This window comes from Tiliqua scincoides, chromosome 4 (assembly GCF_035046505.1).
Source record: "Tiliqua scincoides isolate rTilSci1 chromosome 4, rTilSci1.hap2, whole genome shotgun sequence".
NCBI classification, from domain to species: Eukaryota; Metazoa; Chordata; class Lepidosauria; order Squamata; family Scincidae; genus Tiliqua; species Tiliqua scincoides.
The window spans coordinates 5085001-5093213 of record NC_089824.1 but is presented as its reverse complement, the minus strand read 5'-3'; the positions used below and the strand labels follow the sequence as shown (position 1 = coordinate 5093213).

The 8213-nt window shown below is 45.7% G+C and overlaps 1 protein-coding gene across 4 annotated transcripts in view; it reads right to left on the bottom strand.

Annotated features, from left to right (window-relative positions):
- Positions 1–7776: 7776 nt before the first annotated feature.
- Positions 7777–8213, bottom strand: part of TSNARE1 (t-SNARE domain containing 1) — a 417418-nt gene continuing 416981 nt past the window's right edge. For all 4 annotated transcript variants that reach the window (XM_066625627.1, XM_066625626.1, XM_066625633.1 and 1 more), the window contains exon 12: positions 7777–7911. The gene's annotated coding sequence lies outside the window, so the exon portion shown is untranslated. The remainder of the gene's footprint in view (positions 7912–8213) is intronic.

Below are 8213 nucleotides of genomic sequence, written 5' to 3'. Positions count from 1 at the left end.
AAGGGGATTCACTACATGGTGTCATCATATCATAGGAGAAGTGACATCATGCATGAATCTTGGTGACATGTGCGATCTTTGGCTATCTCTGAAAGTAGCTCTGTATGATGAATGTATAGTGCTTTTATACCCATTGGGGAGGGGCTGGGAACTCCATTAGTCACACCCAACTTCCTTCACATAAATTCAATCCAAAGGGTTCCCTGGGGAGAGGAAACGAATGTTAAACCATTTGAGGGCTTCCTTGCAAATAGATCCAAAGTGTTTCATTCCTAAGGGAAAGAGCTCAGAGGTAGCACACACATGCTTTGCATTCCAAAGGCTTCTTTGGGGCACACTGGGGCAAAAAAAATCAAAACTTCACATATAGGCTAATGGGTTCTGAGCTGTCTGTGACAGATCAGGAGAGAGATCTTGGGGGGGGGGTGGACAGGTCGATGAAAGTGTCGACCCAATGTGCGGCGGCAGTGAAGAAGGCCAATTCTATGCTTGGGATCATTAGGAAGGGTATTGAGAACAAAACAGCTAACATTATAATGCCGTTGTACAAATCGATGGTAAGGCCACACCTGGAGTATTGTGTCCAGTTCTGGTCACTGCATCTCAAAAAGGATATTGTGGAAATGGAAAAGGTGCAAAAGAGGCCAACTAAGATGATTGCTGGGCTGGGGCACCTTCCTTATGAGGAAAGGCTACAGCGTTTGGGCCTCTTCAGCCTAGAAAAGAGACGCCTGAGGGGGGACATGATTGAGACACACAAAATTATGCAGGGCACAGACAGAGTGGATAGAGAGATGCTCTTTACACTCTCACGTAACACCAGAACCAGGGGACATCCACTAAAATTGAGTGTTGGGAGGGTTAGGACAGACAAAAGAAAATATTTCTTTACTCAGCGTGTGGTCGGTCTGTGGAACTCCTTGCCACAGGATATTTACACCCATTAGATAGAAATATGTTTACTTACCTCTGGCAGGCCTCTTGATTGCCCTCCACACCATTGGCTGCTGGGCAGACTCTATCAGTGCAGCTGCAATGTTGTTAATGGTGGGGGATAGGATTCGGACCGAAGGCCACTTGTAATGATGGGGATGGGGCAAGAGGAGGCAGCCGTGGAGGTCGGGACTTTTGAGGCTTCTCAAGAGATCCTGACGTTCAATCATAGAGTTTCAAGGACCTGTGTATATTCTGGGGAGCCCTTTGAGGCTGAAGAGGTGGATGGCACCGCAGCCCGCATGACCCAGTCTGAGAAGGACTTCCTCAAGCCGCCTTGAGTCCCTTCGGGGAGAAAGGCGGGGTAAAAATAAAGTTTATTATTTATTTATTGTTTATTTGTCTTGGACCTACTGCTAATCAATTTCGTTGGATGGCCCCATTTTTTTTGGGGGGGGAGGCGGGGAACTAGTGCCTATGGGTGTGGTGATGTGTGAGCCAGTGGCATAGCTAGAGGGTGTGCAAAGCACTAAGTTTTGCAGGGAGCCTGACTGCAGTGTGCCAGCTGCCCCTCCTCTTTGGAGCTAGGCGTTTGCCTCTGTTTTGCTCTAATGGCTCCGAAGGGGAGGGGCCACTTCAGGAGCCCCTCCCCTCCAAAGGGGAGGGGCCACTTGCATGCTGCAGTAAAGCACCCTGCAAAACTTAGTGCTTTGCACCCCCTCTAGCTATGCCATGGGCTCGCACATCTGCACAGGTGCCCCTGCATTTCACCCAAAGACAACTGAGTTCCTCCACTTTACATTTCTTCCTATTTAAGAACTGAGGGTGTTGTGGGGTGAACATAAGAACATAAGAACAGCCCCACTGGATCAGGCCATAGGCCCATCTAGTCCAGCTTCCTGTATCTCACTGCGGCCCACCAAATGCCCCAGGGAGCACACCAGATAACAAGAGACCTCATCCTGGTGCTCTCCCCTACATCTGGCATTCTGACTTAACCCATTCCTAAAATCAGGAGGTTGCGCATACACATCATGGCTTGTACCCCATAATGGATTTTTCCTCCAGAAACTCGTCTAATCCCCTTTTAAAGGCTTCTAGGCTAGACGCCAGCACCACATCCTGTGGCAAGGAGTTCCACAGACCGACCACGCGCTGAGTAAAGAAATATTTTCTTTTGTCTGTCCTAACCCGCCCAACACTCAATTTTAGTGGATGTCCCCTGGTTCTGGTGTTACGTGAGAGTGTAAAGAGCATCTCCCTATCCACTCTGTCCATCCCCTGCATAATTTTGTATGTCTCAATCATGTCCCCCCTCAAGCGTCTCTTTTCTAGGCTGAAGAGGCCCAAACGCCGTAGCCTTTCCTCATAAGGAAGGTGCCCCAGCCCCGTAATCATCTTAGTCGCTCTCTTTTGCACCTTTTCCATTTCCACTATGTCTTTTTTGAGATGCGGCGACCAGAACTGGACACAATACTCCAGGTGTGGCCTTACCATAGATTTGTACAACGGCATTATAATACTAACCGTTTTGTTCTCAATACCCTTCCTAATGATCCCAAGCATAGAATTGGCCTTCTTCACTGCCGCCGCACATTGGGTCGACACTTTCATCGACCTGTCCACCACCACCCCAAGATCTCTCTCCTGATCTGTCACAGACAGCTCAGAACCCATCAGCCTATATCTAAAGTTTTGATTTTTTGCCCCAATGTGCATGACTTTACACTTACTGACATTGAAGCGCATCTGCCATTTTGCTGCCCATTCTGCCAGTCTGGAGAGATCCTTCTGGAGCTCCTCACAATCACTTTTGGTCTTTACCACTCGGAAAAGTTTGGTGTCATCTGCAAACTTAGCCACTTCACTGCTCAACCCTGTCTCCAGGTCATTTATGAAGAGGTTGAAAAGCACCGGTCCCAGGACAGATCCTTGGGGCACACCGCTTTTCACCTCTCTCCATTGTGAAAATTGCCCATTGACACCCACTCTCTGCTTCCTGGCCTCCAACCAGTTCTCAAACCAGGAGAGGACCTGTCCTCTAATTCCCTGACTGTGGAGTTTTTTCAGTAGCCTTTGGTGAGGGACCGTGTCAAACGCCTTCTGAAAGTCCAGATATATAATGTCCACGGGTTCTCCCGCATCCACATGCCTGTTGACCTTTTCAAAGAATTCTATAAGGGGTGGGGGGGGGGTGCAATCCTTTTTTTTAAAGAGGCATTAAATGTGCATTGTGAAACATCAGCCATGGCAACAAAGCAATACAAAAGGAAGATAATCTTGGTAGAGGACTCAGTGAAACATGCAATTTCCCAACTAGGGAACACAAGCAGTCAATAAGAGGAACTCATTGTGTCAACTTGTCAGTCAATCAACAGACGAAAGGGGCCCGGAGCAGTCATTCAATCTTCTGGCAATCTGGGGATTTTAGCGTGACACAAATAGACCTAGTACAATAGAACTTCGACAATAGCGCTTGTAAGTGTGGATGGCTCTAGATGCACATTCGATATGGCTCGTGGCAGGAGCCAACTATTTGTTGTGGGCCCTGAGGATGGAATGAGTCAGATCTCAAAGTTAATCAGAAGAGCCCTACTGGATCAGAGCAAAGGGCTGCCATCCTCCTTCCTACAGTGGCCATCTAGAGGCTTGTAGCCCACCAGCAGGGCTTGAAAGCCCACTCCAGGCATCACTTCACTGCAACTGGTCAATAGAGAGAGGTTACATCTGAACAGGAAAGTTCCATTTCTTTCATCAATTTGTTCCATTTGCTGCTCTTTTATTTTGCTGTTTACTACTACTACTACAGGGAGTAGTACTACAGGGAGTAGTACTACAGGGAGTTTACTACTACAGGGAGTACTACTACAGGGAGTACTACAGGGAGTACTACAGGGAGTACTACTACTACTACTACTACTACAGGGAGTAGTACTACAGGGAGTTTACTACAGGGAGACAGACCAGGGACAGACTGCACTTGCTCCCGGTGTGGAAGGGATTGTCACTCCCGGATTGGCCTTTTCAGCCACACTAGACGCTGTGCCAGAACCACCTTTCAGAGCGCAATACCATAGTCTTTCGAGACTGAAGGTTGCCAATATACTATACTACTACTACTACTACTACTACTACTACTACTACTACTACTACTACTGTTATTGTTATTGTTTATTCTGTTTTTTTCTCTGCCAAGCTGTGCCAATCACAGTGGCCAATCAAATGCTCCTCAGAAGCCCACAGGCAAGAAATCTGGTTCAGAAGCATAGCTATGTGGGGGGGGGGCATGGTAAATATTGCAAGAGCTGCAATGTGCCATGTTAAACAGCCCCTCCCACTCACCATAGTGCCTGCAATGCTTACTGCAGACTCCGTAGTTATGCTACTAGTCTGTTTCTTGCTCACTGTCAATTCCCAACAACTGGCTATCAGTTGCCTCTAAAATAGGCCACCCTACCAGATTCCATTGGAAGTGGCATTCAGTGAGCCAGTGTTAGAAATGCCTGCTCCAGTCCTCAAGGAAGTTGTCTGATGAAGGAGGGCGTCTGTTCCCAGCAGTCTGAAGAGGAGAGCAAGTCCTGATGTCCAGAAGGCACATTCAGACAGATAATCTGCTGGTTGCTTGTTCTTCACCATCGGGATCCAGGGGACCACTCTCTCCGTCTCTCTGTATGTGTGAGAAGGGTCCATGTAGCCATCCTGACTCATAGCCATTGATGAATTTGTTCTCCATGAGTCTGATTCCCTTTTAAAATCGTGAAAGCGAGGGGCTACCTGCGCATTGTGTGGCATTATAGTCTGTGACGTCATCATGTGTTGTGTAAGGATGTGTCTGGTCTAGAGGGTTGAGCCTCCATTTGCCTGAAGATAACATCTGAAGGTTGCCAGTTCGAGGCCACCGGCACCGTGCGACCTTGAAGCAGCTGACAAGCTGAGCCGAGTTATTCCATCTGCTCTGAGCGTGGGAGGATGGAGGCCAGGATGGAGGCCAGATCAAGAAAGTAACATCTGAATGTTGTGGTTTCTTGAAAGATAGAACCTTCTTTCAAATTATAAAAATCCCTACTAAATAGCCTGCCTATATAATAAATAGCCTGCCTATATAAACCGCCTTGAATAAAGTCCGAGGAGAAATCTGAGGACCAAGAAAGGCGGTATAGAAATACCTGTATTTATTATTATTATTATTATTATTATTATTATTATTATTATTATTATTATTATTATTATTATTATGTCCTTTCATCTGCGCTGAACTGACTGTCAGTCAGTTTCACTGAACAACCTGTGATCTGTTATTACGGAAGAAGGGCGAAACATTCCCTCTTGCCCACTTTCTCCACATCACATGTCAATCAATTTGTTGGTCAAATATTAAACTCATCTTGACATAAGAAGAGCCCCACTGAATCAGGCCAAGGCCCGTCTAGTCCAGCTTTCTGTATCTCAGAGTGCACCTCAGTTATCCTGAATCCGCCTCCCTTCTAACCCTAAGACTCTCCCGCCCCCACACCCCAGCTTTAGTCATCTATTCCATAAGTGAATGTACAGAGATGGTAACATTCAGTCAAGTGCATATGGACTGGTGCTAACAGGCTACTGCCGCATTCAAAAACCTATGGATTATGGTAGTAATTCCAAAGCTGCCAACAGAAAAGATTATGAGGGTACAGCTACAGTAAGATTCCCTCCTATAGCCACGCTCAAGCAGCCATAAGATCCGAGCACCGACTCTTTATGAATGCCTTTCTTCCAAATTACACTGAGGTAATGCGACATTAAAACCCATTTCTGCCCAGCCCACAGGTGTACACATATGTTGGGCAGAAATGGCTTAAGAAGACTGTTGTTGTAATAGTTCTTTGCTTGGCAAACAGCATTCAATCTATCCAGATCTTGGCTGACTGGGGAGGAAGGTACCACCTCAGAACCCTCCTCAGGTATTCTGCCTCAAGATCCTATGCTTTCTAGGAACATCATGCTGCCCCTCCAAGTACCTTATACCCCCCTCAAGAGAGAGGGGCTTGGAAATCGCTGGTCTAGAGTAGACACTAAGTCCCGGTGAGCTTTGATTAAGATCAATGAGGCTTGATAACGTCCTCTGTTCATTACATGCTGGTTTTTGCCAAGATCTCTTTCTTTCCTGCTGCATTGCTCAAGCGTCAGTAAATCTTTCTAATTGTCTCTGCTCTCACAGACTTCTTGTTATTCCTATTATCCAGAGGTTTCCTGCGGAGCTCCTGGCTGGGCAAAATGCCCACCTGCCCTTGCCAGCTCTTGGGGGAAGCTAGGCACAACAGAGATATTTGCAGCAAGGAGAGGCAGGGCCAACCTGCATTTTTTCCCCAAACAAGTCTGACCATCAGCACTGCTGAATTAATTTCTCAGACAAATTAGGAGATGAATGCACCCTTGTCATGTGCAGATCAATACTTAAACAATAATAGAGAGTTAATAAAGCACGGTAGAACAAGCTCACTACGTTATTGCTAATATCATGTTCCATTGTCAATGCGCAGGGCCAGGTGAGCAGATGGGAAGAAAGACCTGCCCATAAATGCTCATAGAGAAAGTGACCCCAGTCTTATTTACCACCATCAAATATTCCTAGTAACGGAGGTTCTCTCATACTGGTCTTAATGCTGAAGACAGTGAATGTTGATGGGGTTGTATTCTGAAACCAAAACCAGAAATTTTTAAGTTGGTCTTCAGCATAAAGCTGATTTGCAGGCATTTTTACACATCCCCACACAACAGGGTTCTGCTACTTGTATGTGATGTCTGCTACATACCAACGAATAGAGCGTTGAATAGAGAAGGAACAGGAAGTCTTTCTAGAAAATTGTGTGAAGGGAGTAACACAGGTGTTGGGCACAGGCTTCCTTGGGACAACAGAGTTTGGGGCAAGGGGCTTCTGTGCTCCAGGACAATACACAATTGAAGCACATTTGTCTGCTCAGGTATTGCGAAAAGAAAATCTCACACCAGTTTTCTGTGTAAATTGTGTCATAAATAAGAACACTTGTCTTCAAGACAGATAGACATTTCCAGAAGAAGACTATTTGCACATCCTTATTTTCAATCTCAAAGAAATTCAGGATGTTTCAGTCAGTCAATCAACCAATGAATCAGTGGTGTCTTTTCCTAAGACTGCACAAAGGATCAGGTAGGCTTCAAGTTTGAGCAAAAATTGCATGACCCTTCTCCCCAGTCATTTTTCAGCTCAATATTATCCATTCCAAGCAGTTTTTTTTTCAGTGCGGGGAGGAGCCAGGACAACCCTGGAGAAAAGCCACTGGAGGGGTGACTTAGATAACATGACAGGGCAAGAAAGAGTTAAGCAGCCCCTCTCCACTCTCTGCCCCTGAATTCAGCATTCCACACTTATGTGTGCTTGTGTGCTGTAAGAAGTAAGTTTTAAAGAAACATGGACCTGCCTGTCGCATGTATTTTGGCCCTAATCCTGCATTCTAGTGTATACAACATAAAAAAAAAGATCTGCCTTTCCTGGGCTCTTCCTCTTCATCTCTCTGTGCAACTTGTGTGAACAAGGAAATGGTTGCAGCAGAACATGTTCTTGTGCATGAAAAAGTAATCCAGAGCATAAGAACTGCATTGTTCTCCTAATTCACATCTATGCTGTGGCACCTCTCCCAGCATCTCCCCCCAATAAAAAGGAGGGGCAGGGCTTAGAGTATTATACTGAAATACAGGCTAGGATGATGGCACTTAAACAAGTCACAAAGAAAAGGCAAAATCTGTATTCTGTGGTCAAATGTCTGGGGTGTCAATTGAAAGAAGCTCAGGCACAATTACTAATCAGCAGAGAGGGTGTTTCCCTTCCACTCATGTAACTGCAGTGTTTATTGGCTACAACATTTTTTAAACATAATATATTCCAGAAAGTTGACATTGATGCATGGCTTGAATGTGGAACGTCTTTGGCTTCTCTTCCACCAGATGATGCAAGCAGGGGCCCTGTGAATGCAAAGGAAAACTGATCAGCATTTGTGATTTTTGTTAGATGTGGAAAGAAGTCTCTTGAAATGTGCAGGTTGAGAAATAAGTACACCATCATCCTGTATGCAAAGGTCTATCTAGTATCACTGAATGCTCCACAGTCTTCCACATATCTGCCTTCTGAGGGTCAAATTGCACAGTGTCTATATTATTATTATTGTTATTTATTCAGTTTTTACTCCACTTTTCTCCCTGAAAGACACCCAAGGTGGCTCTCATCAGATGGGATACATAGACAAAACATCAGTGAAAGCCAACCA